General features: G+C 54.2%; 1 pseudogene; it reads right to left on the bottom strand.

Annotated features, from left to right (window-relative positions):
- LOC124014594 overlaps window positions 1-17,500 on the bottom strand; it is a 181,328-nt pseudogene that overhangs the window by 3,947 nt on the left and 159,881 nt on the right.

Genomic DNA, 17,500 nt, shown 5'->3' with positions numbered 1-17,500 from the left:
GAAAAACTTGATTGTTAATTGTCAAATAAGATAAAACACCCCTTAGTCTGCTCATGAAGTAGAACTAAATCACTCCTTAGTCTGTACATAAAGTAGACCTAAATCACCCTTAGTCTGCTCATGAAGTAGAACTAAATCACCCTTAGTCTGCTCATAAAGTATACCTAAATCACCCTTAGTCTGCTCATGAAGTAGAACTAAATCACCCCTTAGTCTGGTCATCAAGTAGACCTAAATCAACCCTTAGTCTGGTCATCAAGTAGACCTAAATCACCCTTATTCTGCCCATCAAGTAGAACTAAATCACCCTTAGTCTGCTCATGAAGTAGAACTAAATCACCCCTTAGTCTGTTCATAAAGTAGGACTAAATCACCCATAGTCTGCTCATGAAGTAGAACTAAATCACCCCTTAGTCTGCTCATCAAGTAGAACTAAATCACCCCTTAGTCTTCTCATGAAGTAGAACTAAATCACCCTTAATCTGTTCATAAAGTAGGACTAAATCACCCTTAGTCTGCTCATGAAGTAGGACTAAATCAACCCTTAGTCTGCTCATCAAGTAGAACTAAATCACCCCTTAGTCTTCTCATGAAGTAGGACTAAATCACCCTTAGTCTGCTCATGAAGTAGGACTAAATCACCCCTTAGTCTGCTCATCAAGTAGAACTAAATCACCCCTTAGTCTGCTCATCAAGTAGAACTAAATCACCCTTAGTCTGGTCAAGAAGTAGACCTAAATCACCGCTTAGTTTGTTCATAAAGTAGGCCTAAATCACCCCTGAGTCTGCTCATCAAGTAGAACTAAATCACCCTTAGTCTGCCCATCAAGTAGAACTAAATCACCCTTAGTTTGCTCATAAAGTAGGACTAAATCACCCTTAGTTTGCTCATAAAGTAGGACTAAATCCCCCTTAGTCTGTTCATATAGTAGGCCTAAATCACCCCTAAATCTGCTCATCAAGTAGAACTAAATCACCGCTTAGTTTGTTCATAAAGTAGGACTAAATTCCCCTTAGTCTGCTCATGAAGTAGAACTAAATTGCCCTTACTCTGCTCATCAAGTAGGACTAAATCCACCCTTAGTCTGCTCATAAAGTAGGAATAATTTGCCCTTAGTCTGCTCATAAAGTAGGACTAAATCCACCCTTAGTCTGCTCATAAAGTAGACCTAAATCACCCTTAGTCTGCTCATGAAGTAGGACTAAATCACCCGTAGTCTGCTCATAAAGTAGGACTAAATCACCGTAGTCTGCTCATGAAATAGGATTAAAGGTAATAAAGTCCAGGTGTGAATCATAATGATTAGCAGGTGTGCGTAATGATGAGTACCAGGTGTGCGTAATGATGAGTACCAGGTGTGCGTAATGATGAATCCCAGGACCGGTGGTAAGTATTTGGAGGGGAGGAGCAGGAGAAGACACGATGACAATACCAACCAGAGTACAAAGTAGTCTTGAAAAATGTTGGCCGCGATCAAGACTAAAAGATGACCTCCTCATCCGCTTTAGGGAGCGATAAATCGCTGGCCAATGATGGTTGAGTCCAGATATGTGGGTTACTTCAGAGCGTATTGACGGTTTAACGAGAGATCACGTGCCCATAATCTGGTGTGACTATCAATGGTTACAATTTGCCCAATGTATTCCAAAGGTTTTACAATTTAAAATTCAAAAAGGCACTCACACATTTGAGCTGTCTTTGTTGCAGGTGCACGGTAACAAAAATAAATTACAAAAAACTCTGAGGAAGGCCTTGAGGCCAATACATGAAGCTTAATAAAGAGCAGCGATACTATCAAGAGCAGCAATACTATCAAGAGCAGCAATACTATCAAGAGCAGCGATACTATCAAGAGCAGCGATACTATCAAGAGCAGCGATACTATCAAGAGCAGTGATACTATCAAGAGCAGCAATACTATCAAGAGCAGCGATACTATCAAGAGCAGTGATACTATCAAGAGCAGTGATACTATCAAGAGCAGCGATACTATCAAGAGCAGTGATACTATCAAGAGCAGTGATACTATCAAGAGCAGCGATACTATCAAGAGCAGTGATACTATCAAGAGCAGTGATACTATCAAGAGCAGCGTGCAGGTTTCTTATTTATTCTCTAAGAAAACAGAGAGAAAGACAGATAATTAGATGGAAAACAGAGAGAAAGACAGAGAATTAGATGGAAAACAGAGCGAAAGACAGAGAATTAGATGGAAAACAGAGAGAAAGACAGAGAATTAGATGGAAAAAGAGAGAAAGACAGAGAATTAGATAAAACAAGAGAGAGAAAGACAGATTAGATGGAAAACAGAGAGAAAGACAGAGAATTAGATGGAAAAGATCAAGAGCAGAGAATTAGATCAAAACAGAGAGAAAGACAGAGTTTTATTTATTCAGACTAAGAAAACAGATGAGAAAGACAGAGAATTAGATGGAAAACAGAGAGAAAGACAGAGAATTAGATGGAAAACAGAGAGAAAGACAGAGAATTAGATGGAAAACAGAGAGAAAGACAGAGAATTAGATGGAAAACAGAGAGAAAGACAGAGAATTAGATGGAAAACAGAGAGAAAGACAGAGAATTAGATGGAAAACAGAGAGAAAGACAGAGAATTAGATGGAAAACAGAGAGAAAGACAGAGAATTAGATGGAAAACAGAGAGAAAGACGAGAGAATTAGATGGAAAACAGAGAGAAAGACAGAGAATTAGATGGAAAACAGACAGAAAGACAGAGAATTAGATGGAAAACAGAGAGAAAGACAAGAGAGAATTAGATGGAAAACAGAGAGAAAGACGAGAGAATTAGATGGAAAACAGAGAGAAAGACAAGAGAATTAGATGGAAAACAGAGAGAAAGACAGAGAATTAGATGGAAAACAGAGAGAAAGACAGAGAATTAGATGGAAAACAGAGAGAAAGACAGAGAATTAGATGGAAAACAGACAGAAAGACAGAGAATTAGATGGAAAACAGAGAGAAAGACAAGAGAGAATTAGATGGAAAACAGAGAGAAAGACAGAGAATTAGATGGAAAACAGAGAGAAAGACAGAGAATTAGATGGAAAACAGAGAGAAAGACAGAGAATTAGATGGAAAACAGACAGAAAGACAAGAGAGAATTAGATGGAAAACAGAGAGAAAGACAGAGAATTAGATGGAAAACAGAGAGAAAGACAGAGAATTAGATGGAAAACAGACAGAAAGACAAGAGAGAATTAGATGGAAAACAGAGAGAAAGACAGAGAATTAGATGGAAAACAGAGAGAAAGACAGAGAATTAGATGGAAAACAGAGAGAAAGACAGAGAATTAGATGGAAAACAGAGAGAAAGACAGAGAATTAGATGGAAAACAGAGAGAAAGACAGAGAATTAGATGGAAAACAGAGAGAAAGAGAGAATTAGATGGAAAACAGAGAGAAAGACAGAGAATTAGATGGAAAACAGAGAGAAAGACAAGAGAGAATTAGATGGAAAACAGAGAGAAAGACAGAGAATTAGATGGAAAACAGAGAGAAAGACAGAGAATTAGATGGAAAACAGAGAGAAAGACAGAGGATTAGATGGAAAACAGAGAGAAAGACAAGAGAGAATTAGATGGAAAACAGAGAGAAAGACAGAGAATTAGATGGAAAACAGAGAGAAAGACAAGAGAGAATTAGATGGAAAACAGACAGAAAGTCACAGATAGAAACTGTGTCTGGGGTTGTTCAGAGGGGGACGGTGTGTGTGGGGTTGTTCAGAGGGGGACGGTGTGTGTTCAGGGGGGACGGTTGTTCAGAGGGGGACGGTGTGTGGGGGTTGTTCAGAGGGGGACGGTGTGTGTGGGGTTGTTCAGAGGGGGGGGACGGTGTGTGTGGGGTTGTTCAGAGGGGGACGGTGTGTCAGAGGGGGACGGTGTGTGTGGGGTTGTTCAGAGGGGGACGGTGTGTCAGGGTTGTTCAGAGGGGACGGTGTGTGTGGGGTTGTTCAGAGGGGGACGGTGTGTGTGGGGTTGTTCAGAGGGGGACGGTGTGTGGGGTTGTTCAGAGGGGGACGGTGTGTGGGGTTGTTCAGAGGGGGACGGTGGGGGGGTTGTTCAGAGGGGGACGGTGTGTGGGGGTTGTTCAGGGGGACGGTGTGTGGGGGTTGTTCAGAGGGGGACGGTGTGTGTGGGGTTGTTCAGAGGGGGACGGTGTGTGTGGGGTTGTTCAGAGGGGGACGGTGTGTGTGGGGTTGTTCAGAGGGGGACGGTGTGTGGGGGTTGTTCAGAGGGGGACGGTGTGTGTGGGGTTGTTCAGAGGGGGACGGTGTGTGGGGGTTGTTCAGAGGGGGACGGTGTGTGTCTGGGGTTGTTCAGAGGGGGACGGTGTGTGGGGGTTGTTCAGAGGGGGACGGTGTGTGGGGGTTGTTCAGAGGGGGACGGTGTGTGTGGGGTTGTTCAGAGGGGGACGGTGTGTGGGGGTTGTTCAGAGGGGGACGGTGTGTGTGGGGTTGTTCAGAGGGGGACGGTGTGTGTGGGGTTGTTCAGAGGGGGACGGTGTGTGTGGGGTTGTTCAGAGGGGGACGGTGTGTGGGGTTGTTCAGAGGGGGACGGTGTGTGTGGGGTTGTTCAGAGGGGGACGGTGTGTGTGGGGTTGTTCAGAGGGGACGGTGTGGGGGGTTGTTCAGAGGGGGACGGTGTGTGTGGGGTTGTTCAGAGGGGGACGGTGTGTCTGGGGTTGTTCAGAGGGGGACGGTGTGTGTGGGGTTGTTCAGAGGGGGACGGTGTGTGTGGGGTTGTTCAGAGGGGGACGGTGTGTGTGGGGTTGTTCAGAGGGGGACGGTGTGTGGGGGTTGTTCAGAGGGGGACGGTGTGTGTGGGGTTGTTCAGAGGGGGACGGTGTGTGGGGGTTGTTCAGAGGGGGACGGTGTGTGTGGGGTTGTTCAGAGGGGGACGGTGTGTGTGGGGTTGTTCAGAGGGGGACGGTGTGTGGGGTTGTTCAGAGGGGGACGGTGTGTGTGGGGTTGTTCAGAGGGGGACGGTGTGTGTGGGGTTGTTCAGAGGGGGACGGTGGGTTGTTCAGAGGGGGACGGTGTGTGTGGGGTTGTTCAGAGGGGGACGGTGTGTCTGGGGTTGTTCAGAGGGGGACGGTGTGTGGGGTTGTTCAGAGGGGGACGGTGTGTTCAGAGGGGGACGGTGGGGTTGTTCAGAGGGGGACGGTGTGTCTGGGGTTGTTCAGAGGGGGACGGTGTGTGTGGGGTTGTTCAGAGGGGGACGGTGTGTGGGGGTTGTTCAGAGGGGGACGGTGTGTCTGGGGTTGTTCAGAGGGGGACGGTGTGTGTGGGGTTGTTCCAGGGGGACAGAGGGGGACGGTGTGTGTGGGGTTGTTCAGAGGGGGACGGTGTGTGTGGGGTTGTTCAGGGGGGACGGTTCAGAGGGGGACGGTGTGTCTGGGGTTGTTCAGAGGGGGACGGTGTGTGTGGGGTTGTTCAGAGGGGGACGGTGTGTGTGGGGTTGTTCAGAGGGGGACGGTGTGTGGGGGTTGTTCAGAGGGGGACGGTGTGTGTGGGGTTGTTCAGAGGGGGACGGGTGTGTGGGGTTGTTCAGAGGGGGACGGTGTGTGTGGGGTTGTTCAGAGGGGGACGGTGTTGTGGGGTCAGAGGGGGACGGTGTGTTGTTCAGGGGGGACGGTGTTGTTCAGAGGGGGACGGTGTGTGGGGGGTTGTTTTCCTGCTCTCAGAGGGGGACGGTGTGTGGGGTTGTTTTCCTGCTCTCAGAGGGGGACGGTGTGTGTGGGGTTGTTTTCCTGCTCTCAGAGGGGGACGGTGTGTGTGGGGGTTGTTTTCCTGCTCTCAGAGGGGGACGGTGTGTGGGGGTTGTTTTCCTGCTCTCAGAGGGGACGGTGTGTGGGGGTTGTTTTCCTGCTCTCAGAGGGGACGGTGTGTGGGGTTGTTCAGAGGGGGACGGTGTGTGTGGGGTTGTTCAGAGGGGGACGGTGTGTCTGGGGTTGTTCAGAGGGGGACCTGGGGTTGTCAGAGGGGGACGGTGTGTGTGGGGTTGTTCAGAGGGGGACGGTGTGTGTGGGGTTGTTCAGAGGGGGACGGTGTGTTTGTTCAGAGGGGGACGGTGTGTCTGGGGTTGTTCAGAGGGGGACGGTGTGTGTGGGGTTGTTCAGAGGGGGACGGTGTGTGTGGGGGTTGTTCAGAGGGGGACGGTGTGTGTGGGGGTTGTTCAGAGGGGGACCTGTGTCTGGGGTTGTTCAGAGGGGGACGGTGTGTCTGGGGTTGTTCAGAGGGGGACGGTGTGTGTGGGGTTGTTCAGAGGGGGACGGTGTGTGTGGGGTTGTTCAGAGGGGGACGGTGTGTTCCCTGTTCAGAGGGGGACGGTGTGTCTGGGGTTGTTCAGAGGGGGACGGTGTTCAGGGGTTGTTCAGAGGGGGACGGTGTGTGGGGTTGTTCAGAGGGGGACGGTGTGTGTGGGGGTTGTTCAGAGGGGGGTGTGTCTGGGGGTTGTTCAGTGTGTGTGGGGTTGTTCAGAGGGGGACGGTGTGTGGGGGTTGTTCAGAGGGGGACGGTGTGTGTTGTTCAGAGGGGGACTCTTCAGAGGGGGACGGTGTGTGGGGTTGTTTTCAGAGGGGGACGGTGTGTGTGGGGTTGTTCAGAGGGGGACGGTGTGTGTGGGGTTGTTCAGAGGGGGACGGTGTGTGTGTGGGGTTGTTTTCCTGCTCTCAGAGGGGGACGGTGTGTGTGGGGTTGTTTTCCTGCTCTCAGAGGGGGACGGTGTGTGTGGGGTTGTTTTCCTGCTCTCAGAGGGGGACGGTGTGTGTGGGGGTTGTTTTCCTGCTCTCAGAGGGGGACGGTGTGTGGGGGTTGTTTTCCTGCTCTCAGAGGGGGACGGTGTGTGTGGGGTTGTTTTCCTGCTCTCAGAGGGGGACGGTGTGTGTGGGGTTGTTCAGAGGGGGACGGTGTGTGTGGGGTTGTTCAGAGGGGGACGGTGTGTCTGGGGTTGTTCAGAGGGGGACGGTGTGTGGGGTTGTTCAGAGGGGGACGGTGTGTGTGGGGTTGTTCAGAGGGGGACGGTGTGTGTGGGGTTGTTCAGAGGGGGACGGTGTGTGTGGGGTTGTTCAGAGGGGGACGGTGTGTCTGGGGTTGTTCAGAGGGGGACGGTGTGTGTCTGGGGTTGTTCAGAGGGGGACGGTGTGTGTGGGGTTGTTCAGAGGGGGACGGTGTGTGTCTGGGGTTGTTCAGAGGGGGACGGTGTGTGTGTGGGGTTGTTCAGAGGGGGACGGTGTGTGTCTGGGGTTGTTCAGAGGGGGACGGTGTGTGTCTGGGGTTGTTCAGAGGGGGACGGTGTGTGTCTGGGGTTGTTCAGAGGGGGACAGTGTGTGTCTGGGGTTGTTCAGAGGGGGACGGTGTGTGTGGGGTTGTTCAGAGGGGGACGGTGTGTGTGGGGTTGTTCAGAGGGGGACGGTGTTTGTCTGGGGTTGTTCAGAGGGGGACGGTGTGTCTGGGGTTGTTCAGAGGGGGACGGTGTGTGTGGGGTTGTTCAGAGGGGGACGGTGTGTCTGGGGTTGTTCAGAGGGGGACGGTGTGTGGGGGTTGTTCAGAGGGGGACGGTGTGTGGGGTTGTTCAGAGGGGGACGGTGTGTGTGGGGTTGTTCAGAGGGGGACGGTGTGTGGGTTGTTCAGAGGGGGACGGTGTGTGTGGGGTTGTTCAGAGGGGGATGGTGTGTGTGGGGTTGTTCAGAGGGGGACGGTGTGTGTGGGGTTGTTTTCCTGCTCTCAGAGGGGGACGGTGTGTCTGGGGTTGTTCAGAGGGGGACGGTGTGTGGGGGTTGTTCAGAGGGGGACGGTGTGTGTGGGGTTGTTCAGAGGGGGACGGTGTGTGTCTGGGGTTGTTCAGAGGGGGACGGTGTGTGGGGGTTGTTTTCCTGCTCTCAGAGGGGGACGGTGTGTCTGGGGTTGTTCAGAGGGGGACGGTGTTTGTCTGGGGTTGTTCAGAGGGGGACGGTGTTTGTCTGGGGTTGTTCAGAGGGGGACGGTGTGTGTGGGGTTGTTCAGAGGGGGACGGTGTTTGTCTGGGGTTGTTCAGAGGGGGACGGTGTGTCTGGGGTTGTTCAGAGGGGGACGGTGTGTCTGGGGTTGTTCAGAGGGGGACGGTGTGTCTGGGGTTGTTCAGAGGGGGACGGTGTGTCTGGGGTTGTTCAGAGGGGGACGGTGTGTGGGGGTTGTTCAGAGGGGGACGGTGTGTGGGGGTTGTTCAGAGGGGGACGGTGTGTGTCTGGGGTTGTTCAGAGGGGGACGGTGTGTGTGGGGTTGTTCAGAGGGGGACGGTGTGTGGGGTTGTTCAGAGGGGGACGGTGTGTCTGGGGTTGTTCAGAGGGGGACGGTGTGTGTCTGGGGTTGTTCAGAGGGGGGACGGTGTGTCTGGGGTTGTTCAGAGGGGGACGGTGTGTGTCTGGGGTTGTTCAGAGGGGGACGGTGTGTCTGGGGTTGTTCAGAGGGGGACGGTGTGTCTGGGGTTGTTCAGAGGGGGACGGTGTGTGTGGGGTTGTTCAGAGGGGGACGGTGTGTCTGGGGTTGTTCAGAGGGGGACGGTGTGTCTGGGGTTGTTCAGAGGGGGACGGTGTGTGTGGGGTTTTCCTGCTCTCAGAGGGGGACGGTGTGTCTGGGGTTGTTCAGAGGGGGACGGTGTGTCTGGGGTTGTTCAGAGGGGGACGGTGTGTCTGGGGTTGTTCAGAGGGGGACGGTGTGTGTGGGGTTGTTTTCCTGCTCTCAGAGGGGGACGGTGTGTCTGGGGTTGTTCAGAGGGGGACGGTGTGTCTGGGGTTGTTCAGAGGGGGACGGTGTGTGTGGGGTTGTTCAGAGGGGGACGGTGTGTGTGGGGTTGTTCAGAGGGGGACGGTGTGTGTGGGGTTGTTCAGAGGGGGACGGTGTGTGTGGGGTTGTTCAGAGGGGGACGGTGTTTGTCTGGGGTTGTTCAGAGGGGACGGTGTTTGTCTGGGGTTGTTCAGAGGGGGACGGTGTTTGTCTGGGGTTGTTCAGAGGGGGACGGTGTGTTGTGGGGTTGTTCAGAGGGGGACGGTGTGTCTGGGGTTGTTCAGAGGGGGACGGTGTGTGTGGGGTTGTTCAGAGGGGGACGGTGTGTGTGGGGTTGTTCAGAGGGGGACGGTGTGTGTGGGGTTGTTCAGAGGGGGGGGTTGTTCAGAGGGGGACGGTGTGTGTGGGGTTGTTCAGAGGGGGACGGTGTGTGTGGGGTTGTTCAGAGGGGGACGGTGTGTGTGGGGTTGTTCAGAGGGGGACGGTGTGTGTGGGGTTGTTCAGAGGGGGACGGTGTGTGTGGGGCTGTGGGGTTGTTCAGAGGGGGACGGTGTGTGTGGGGTTGTTCAGAGGGGGACGGTGTGTGGGGGTTGTTTTCCTGCTCTCAGAGGGGGACGGTGGTCTGGGGTTGTTCAGAGGGGGACGGTGTCTGGGGTTGTTCAGAGGGGGACGGTGTGTGTGGGGTTGTTCAGAGGGGGACGGTGTGTGTGGGGTTGTTCAGAGGGGGACGGTGTGTGTCTGGGGTTGTTCAGAGGGGGACGGTGTGTGTCTGGGGTTGTTCAGAGGGGGACGGTGTGTCTGGGGTTGTTCAGAGGGGGACGGTGTGTGTCTGGGGTTGTTCAGAGGGGGACGGTGTGTGTCTGGGGTTGTTCAGAGGGGGACGGTGTGTGTCTGGGGTTGTTCAGAGGGGGACGGTGTGTGTCTGGGGTTGTTCAGAGGGGGACGGTGTGTGTCTGGGGTTGTTCAGAGGGGGACGGTGTGTCTGGGGTTGTTCAGAGGGGGACGGTGTGTGTCTGGGGTTGTTCAGAGGGGGACGGTGTGTCTGGGGTTGTTCAGAGGGGGACGGTGTGTGTGGGGGTTGTTCAGAGGGGGACAGTGTGTGTCTGGGGTTGTTCAGAGGGGGACGGTGTGTGTCTGGGGTTGTTCAGAGGGGGACGGTGTGTGTGGGGTTGTTCAGAGGGGGACGGTGTGTGTGGGGGTTGTTCAGAGGGGGACGGTGTGTCTGGGGTTGTTCAGAGGGGGACGGTGTGTGTGGGGTTGTTCAGAGGGGGACGGTGTGTCTGGGGTTGTTCAGAGGGGGACGGTGTGTGTGGGGTTGTTCAGAGGGGGACGGTGTGTGTGGGGTTGTTCAGAGGGGGACGGTGTGTGGGGGTTGTTCAGAGGGGGACGGTGTGTGTGGGGTTGTTCAGAGGGGGACGGTGTGTGGGGGTTGTTCAGAGGGGGACGGTGTGTGGGGGTTGTTCAGAGGGGGACGGTGTGTGGGGGTTGTTCAGAGGGGGACGGTGTGTGTGGGGATGTTTTCCTGCTCTCAGAGGGGGACGGTGTGTGGGGGTTGTTCAGAGGGGGACGGTGTGTGTGGGGTTGTTCAGAGGGGGACGGTGTGTCTGGGGTTGTTCAGAGGGGGACGGTGTGTCTGGGGTTGTTCAGAGGGGGACGGTGTGTGTCTGGGGTTGTTCAGAGGGGGACGGTGTGTGTGGGGTTGTTCAGAGGGGGACGGTGTGTGTCTGGGGTTGTTCAGAGGGGGACGGTGTGTGTGGGGTTGTTCAGAGGGGGACGGTGTGTGTCTGGGGTTGTTCAGAGGGGGACGGTGTGTGTGGGGTTGTTCAGAGGGGGACGGTGTGTGTCTGGGGTTGTTCAGAGGGGGACGGTGTGTGGGGTTGTTTTCCTGCTCTCAGAGGGGGACGGTGTGTCTGGGGTAGTTCAGAGGGGGACGGTGTGTCTGGGGTTGTTCAGAGGGGGACGGTGTGTGTGGGGTTGTTTTCCTGCTCTCAGAGGGGGACGGTATTTCTGGGGTTGTTCAGAGGGGGACGGTGTGTCTGGGGTTGTTCAGAGGGGGACGGTGTGTCTGGGGTTGTTCAGAGGGGGACGGTGTGTGTGGGGTTGTTTTCCTGCTCTCAGAGGGGGACGGTGTGTCTGGGGTTGTTCAGAGGGGGACGGTGTGTCTGGGGTTGTTCAGAGGGGGACGGTGTGTGTGGGGTTGTTCAGAGGGGGACGGTGTGTGTGGGGTTGTTCAGAGGGGGACGGTGTTTGTCTGGGGTTGTTCAGAGGGGGACGGTGTGTCTGGGGTTGTTCAGAGGGGGACGGTGTGTGTCTGGGGTTGTTCAGAGGGGGACGGTGTTTGTCTGGGGTTGTTCAGAGGGGGACGGTGTTTGTCTGGGGTTGTTCAGAGGGGGACGGTGTGTGTGGGGTTGTTCAGAGGGGGACGGTGTGTCTGGGGTTGTTCAGAGGGGGACGGTGTGTGTGGGGTTGTTCAGAGGGGGACGGTGTGTGGGGGTTGTTCAGAGGGGGACGGTGTTTGTCTGGGGTTGTTCAGAGGGGGACGGTGTTTGTCTGGGGTTGTTCAGAGGGGGACGGTGTGTCTGGGGTTGTTCAGAGGGGGACGGTGTGTCTGGGGTTGTTCAGAGGGGGACGGTGTGTCTGGGGTTGTTCAGAGGGGGACGGTGTGTCTGGGGTTGTTCAGAGGGGGACGGTGTGTGTGGGGTTGTTCAGAGGGGGACGGTGTGTGTCTGGGGTTGTTCAGAGGGGGACGGTGTGTGGGGGTTGTTCAGAGGGGGACGGTGTGTGTGGGGTTGTTCAGAGGGGGACGGTGTGTCTGGGGTTGTTCAGAGGGGGACGGTGTGTGTCTGGGGTTGTTCAGAGGGGGACGGTGTGTGGGGGTTGTTCAGAGGGGGACGGTGTGTGGGGGGTTGTTTTCCTGCTCTCAGAGGGGGACGGTGTGTGTGGGGTTGTTCAGAGGGGGACGGTGTGTGTGGGGTTGTTCAGAGGGGGACGGTGTGTCTGGGGTTGTTCAGAGGGGGACGGTGTGTCTGGGGTTGTTCAGAGGGGGACGGTGTGTGTCTGGGGTTGTTCAGAGGGGGACGGTGTGTGTGGGGTTGTTCAGAGGGGGACGGTGTGTGTCTGGGGTTGTTCAGAGGGGGACGGTGTGTGTGGGGTTGTTCAGAGGGGGACGGTGTGTGTCTGGGGTTGTTCAGAGGGGGACGGTGTGTGTGGGGTTGTTCAGAGGGGGACGGTGTGTGTCTGGGGTTGTTCAGAGGGGGACGGTGTGTGGGGGTTGTTTTCCTGCTCTCAGAGGGGGACGGTGTGTCTGGGGTAGTTCAGAGGGGGACGGTGTGTCTGGGGTTGTTCAGAGGGGGACGGTGTGTGTGGGGTTGTTTTCCTGCTCTCAGAGGGGGACGGTGTGTCTGGGGTTGTTCAGAGGGGACGGTGTGTCTGGGGTTGTTCAGAGGGGGACGGTGTGTCTGGGGTTGTTCAGAGGGGGACGGTGTGTGGGGGTTGTTTTCCTGCTCTCAGAGGGGGACGGTGTGTCTGGGGTTGTTCAGAGGGGGACGGTGTGTCTGGGGTTGTTCAGAGGGGGACGATGTGTGTGGGGTTGTTCAGAGGGGGACGGTGTGTGTGGGGTTGTTCAGAGGGGGACGGTGTTTGTCTGGGGTTGTTCAGAGGGGGACGGTGTTTGTCTGGGGTTGTTCAGAGGGGGACGGTGTTTGTCTGGGGTTGTTCAGAGGGGGACGGTGTGTGTGGGGTTGTTCAGAGGGGGACGGTGTGTGTGGGGTTGTTCAGAGGGGGACGGTGTGTGGGGTTGTTCAGAGGGGACGGTGTGTGTGGGGTTGTTCAGAGGGGGACGGTGTGTGTGGGGTTGTTCAGAGGGGGACGGTGTTTGTCTGGGGTTGTTCAGAGGGGGACGGTGTTTGTCTGGGGTTGTTCAGAGGGGGACGGTGTGTCTGGGGTTGTTCAGAGGGGGACGGTGTGTCTGGGGTTGTTCAGAGGGGGACGGTGTGTCTGGGGTTGTTCAGAGGGGGACGGTGTGTCTGGGGTTGTTCAGAGGGGGACGGTGTGTGTGGGGTTGTTCAGAGGGGGACGGTGTGTGTGGGGTTGTTCAGAGGGGACGGTGTGTGTCTGGGGTTGTTCAGAGGGGGACGGTGTGTGGGGGTTGTTCAGAGGGGGACGGTGTGTGGGGGTTGTTCAGAGGGGGACGGTGTGTCTGGGGTTGTTCAGAGGGGGACGGTGTGTGTCTGGGGTTGTTCAGAGGGGGACGGTGTGTCTGGGGTTGTTCAGAGGGGGACGGTGTGTGTGGGGTTGTTCAGAGGGGGACGGTGTGTGTCTGGGGTTGTTCAGAGGGGGACGGTGTGTCTGGGGTTGTTCAGAGGGGGACGGTGTGTGTCTGGGGTTGTTCAGAGGGGGACGGTGTGTCTGGGGTTGTTCAGAGGGGGACGGTGTGTCTGGGGTTGTTCAGAGGGGGACGGTGTGTGTGGGGTTGTTCAGAGGGGGACGGTGTGTGTGGGGTTGTTCAGAGGGGGACGGTGTGTGTGGGGTTGTTCAGAGGGGGACGGTGTGTGTGGGGTTGTTCAGAGGGGGACGGTGTGTCTGGGGTTGTTCAGAGGGGGACGGTGTGTGTCTGGGGTTGTTCAGAGGGGGACGGTGTGTGGGGGTTGTTCAGAGGGGGACGGTGTGTCTGGGGTTGTTCAGAGGGGGACGGTGTGTGTGGGGTTGTTCAGAGGGGGACGGTGTGTGTTGGGTTGTTCAGAGGGGGACGGTGTGTGTGGGGTTGTTCAGAGGGGGACGGTGTGTGTGGGGTTGTTCAGAGGGGGACGGTGTGTGTGGGGTTGTTCAGAGGGGGACGGTGTGTGTCTGGGGTTGTTCAGAGGGGGACGGTGTGTCTGGGGTTGTTCAGAGGGGGACGGTGTGTGTCTGGGGTTGTTCAGAGGGGGACGGTGTGTCTGGGGTTGTTCAGAGGGGGACGGTGTGTGTCTGGGGTTGTTCAGAGGGGGACGGTGTGTGTGGGGTTGTTCAGAGGGGGACGGTGTGTGGGGGTTGTTCAGAGGGGGACGGTGTGTCTGGGGTTGTTCAGAGGGGGACGGTGTGTGTCTAGGGTTGTTCAGAGGGGGACGGTGTGTGTGGGGTTGTTCAGAGGGGGACGGTGTGTGTCTGGGGTTGTTCAGAGGGGGACGGTGTGTGGGGGTTGTTTTCCTGCTCTCAGAGGGGGACGGTGTGTGTGGGGTTGTTCAGAGGGGGACGGTGTGTGGGGGTTGTTCAGAGGGGGACGGTGTGTGGGGGTTGTTCAGAGGGGGACGGTGTGTGTGGGGTTGTTTTCCTGCTCTCAGAGGGGGACGGTGTGTGTGGGGTTGTTTTCCTGCTCTCAGAGGGGGACGGTGTTTGTGGGGTTGTTTTCCTGCTCTCAGAGGGGGACGGTGTGTGTGGGGTTGTTCAGAGGGGGACGGTGTGTGTGGGGTTGTTCAGAGGGGGACGGTGTGTGTGGGGTTGTTCAGAGGGGACGATGTGTGTGGGGTTGTTTTCCTGCTCTCAGAGGGGGACGGTGTGTGTGGGGTTGTTCAGAGGGGACGGTGTGTGTGGGGTTGTTCAGAGGGGGACGGTGTGTGTGGGGTTGTTTTCCTGCTCTCAGAGGGGACGGTGTGTGTGGGGTTGTTTTCCTGCTCTCAGAGGGGGACGGTGTTTGTGGGGTTGTTTTCCTGCTCTCAGAGGGGGACGGTGTGTGTGGGGTTGTTCAGAGGGGGACGGTGTGTGTGGGGTTGTTCAGAGGGGGACGGTGTGTGTGGGGTTGTTCAGAGGGGGACGGTGTTTGTGGGGTTGTTTTCCTGCTCTCAGAGGGGGACGGTGTTTGTGGGGTTGTTTTCCTGCTCTCAGAGGGGGACAGTGTTTGTGGGGTTGTTTTCCTGCTCTCAGAGGGGGACGGTGTGTGGGGTTGTTCAGAGGGGGACGGTGTGTGTGGGGTTGTTCAGAGGGGTGTGGGGTTGTTCAGAGGGGGACGGTGTGTGGGGGGTTGTTTTCCTGTTCAGAGGGGACGGTGTGTGTGGGGTTGTTTTCCTGCTCTCAGAGGGGGACGGTGTGTGTGGGGTTGTTTTCCTGCTCTCAGAGGGGGACGGTGTTTGTGGGGTTGTTTTCCTGCTCTCAGAGGGGGACGGTGTGTGTGGGGTTGTTCAGAGGGGGACGGTGTGTGGGGTTGTGGGGTTGTTCAGAGGGGGACGGTGTGTGTGGGGTTGTTCAGAGGGGGACGGTGTGTGTGGGGTTGTTTTCCTGCTCTCAGAGGGGGACGGTGTGTGTGGGGTTGTTTTCCTGCTCTCAGAGGGGGACGGTGTGTGTGGGGTTGTTTTCCTGCTCTCAGAGGGGGACGGTGTTTGTCTGGGGTTGTTCAGAGGGGGACGGTGTGTGTGGGGTTGTTTTCCTGCTCTCAGAGGGGGACGGTGTGTGTCCGGGGTTGTTTTCCTGCTCTCAGAGGGGGACGGTGTGTGTGGGGTTGTTTTCCTGCTCTCAGAGGGGGACGGTGTGTCTGGGGTTGTTTTCCTGCTCTCAGAGGGGGACGGTGTGTCTGGGGTTGTTTTCCTGCTCTCAGAGGGGGACGGTGTGTGTGGGGTTGTTTTCCTGCTCTCAGAGGGGGACGGTGTGTGTCTGGGGTTGTTCATCTATCCTTGTGGACACCTAAAATCCCCAAAAGGCCCCACTAGGATAGTTAAACAAGGAAAATGATTCCCCATGAGGACAAAGGCTGTTTTAATATTAGGGGTTAGGTTTAGGGTCAGGAGTTAGGGTTAGGAGTTAGGTTTAGGGTTAGGAGTTAGGTTTAGGGTTAGGAGTTAGGTTTAGGGTTAGGAGTTAGGTTTAGGGTTAGGAGTTAGGTTTAGGGTTAGGAGTTAGGTGTTAGGAGTTAGGTTTAGGGTTAGGAGTTAGGTTTAGGAGTTAGGTTTAGGAGTTAGGGTTAGGAGTTAGGTTTAGGGTTAGGAGTTAGGTTTAGGGTTAGGAGTTAGGTTTAGGAGTTAGGGTTAGGAGTTAGGTTTAGGGTTAGGAGTTAGGTGTAGGGTTAGGAGTTAGGTTTGGGGTTAGGAGTTAGGTTTAGGGTTAGGAGTTAGGTTTAGGGTTAGGAGTTAGGTTTAGGATTTAGGTTTAGGGTTAGGAGTTAGGTTTAGGATTTAGGAGTTAGGTTTAGGAGTTAGGTTTAGGGTTAGGAGTTAGGTTTAGGGTTAGGAGTTAGGTTTAGGAGTTAGGTTTAGGAGTTAGGGTTAGGAGTTAGGGTTAGGATTTAGGAGTTAGGAGTTAGGTTTAGGAGTTAGGTTTAGGGTTAGGAGTTAGGTTTAGGAGTTAGGTTTAGGGTTAGGAGTTAGGTTTAGGGGTTAGGAGTTAGGTTTAGGGGTTAGGAGTTAGGTTTCGGGTTAGGAGTTAGGTTTAGGAGTTAGGTTTAGGGTTAGGAGTTAGGTTTAGGGTTAGGAGTTAGGTTTAGGATTTAGGTTTAGGGTTAGGAGTTAGGTTTAGGATTTAGGAGTTAGGTTTAGGAGTTAGGTTTAGGGTTAGGAGTTAGGTTTAGGGTTAGGAGTTAGGTTTAGGAGTTAGGTTTAGGAGTTAGGGTTAGGAGTTAGGGTTAGGATTTAGGAGTTAGGAGTTAGGTTTAGGAGTTAGGTTTAGGGTTAGGAGTTAGGTTTAGGAGTTAGGTTTAGGGTTAGGAGTTAGGTTTAGGGGTTAGGAGTTAGGTTTAGGGGTTAGGAGTTAGGTTTCGGGTTAGGAGTTAGGTTTAGGGTTAGGAGTTAGGTTTAGGGTCAGGAGTTAGGTTTAGGGTTAGGAGTTAGGTGTAGGGTTAGGAGTTAGGTTTAGGGTTAGGAGTTAGGTGTAGGGTTAGGAGTTAGGTGTAGGGGTTAGGAGTTAGGTTTAGGGTTAGGAGTTAGGTTTAGGGTTAGGAGTTAGGTGTAGGGTTAGGAGTTAGGTTTAGGGTTAGGAGTTAGGTTCAGGGTTAGGAGTTAGGTTTAGGGTTAGGAGTTAGGTTTAGGATTTAGGTTTAGGGTTAGGAGTTAGGTTTAGGATTTAGGAGTTAGGTTTAGGAGTTAGGTTTAGGGTTAGGAGTTAGGTTTAGGGTTAGGAGTTAGGTTTAGGAGTTAGGTTTAGGAGTTAGGGTTAGGAGTTAGGGTTAGGATTTAGGAGTTAGGTTTAGGAGTTAGGTTTAGGGTTAGGAGTTAGGTTTAGGGGTTAGGAGTTAGGTTTAGGGTTAGGAGTTAGGTTTAGGGTTAGGAGTTAGGTTTAGGGTCAGGATTTAGGTTTAGGATTTAGGTTTAGGGTTAGGAGTTAGGTTTAGGGGTTAGGTTTAGGATTTAGGAGTTAGGTTTAGGATTTAGGAGTTAGGAGTTAGGTTTAGGAGTTAGGTTTAGGGTTAGGAGTTAGGTGTAGGGTTAGGAGTTAGGTTTAGGAGTTAGGTTTAGGGTTAGGAGTTAGGTTTAGGATTTAGGAGTTAGGTTTAGGAGTTAGGTTTAGGGTTAGGAGTTAGGCTTAGGGTTAGGAGTTAGGTTTAGGAGTTAGGTTTAGGAGTTAGGGTTAGGAGTTAGGGTTAGGATTTAGGAGTTAGGAGTTAGGTTTAGGGGTTAGGAGTTAGGTTTAGGGGTTAGGAGTTAGGTTTAGGGTTAGGTTTAGGAGTTAGGTTTAGGGTCAGGAGTTAGGTTTAGGAGTTAGGTTTAGGGTTAGGAGTCAGGTTCAGGGTTAGGAGTTAGGTTTAGGGTTAGGAGTTAGG

The sequence above is a fragment of the Oncorhynchus gorbuscha genome, linkage group LG02 (assembly GCF_021184085.1).
Source record: "Oncorhynchus gorbuscha isolate QuinsamMale2020 ecotype Even-year linkage group LG02, OgorEven_v1.0, whole genome shotgun sequence".
Classification (NCBI taxonomy): Eukaryota; Metazoa; Chordata; class Actinopteri; order Salmoniformes; family Salmonidae; genus Oncorhynchus; species Oncorhynchus gorbuscha.
This window is presented reverse-complemented; position numbering and strand designations above follow the sequence as displayed.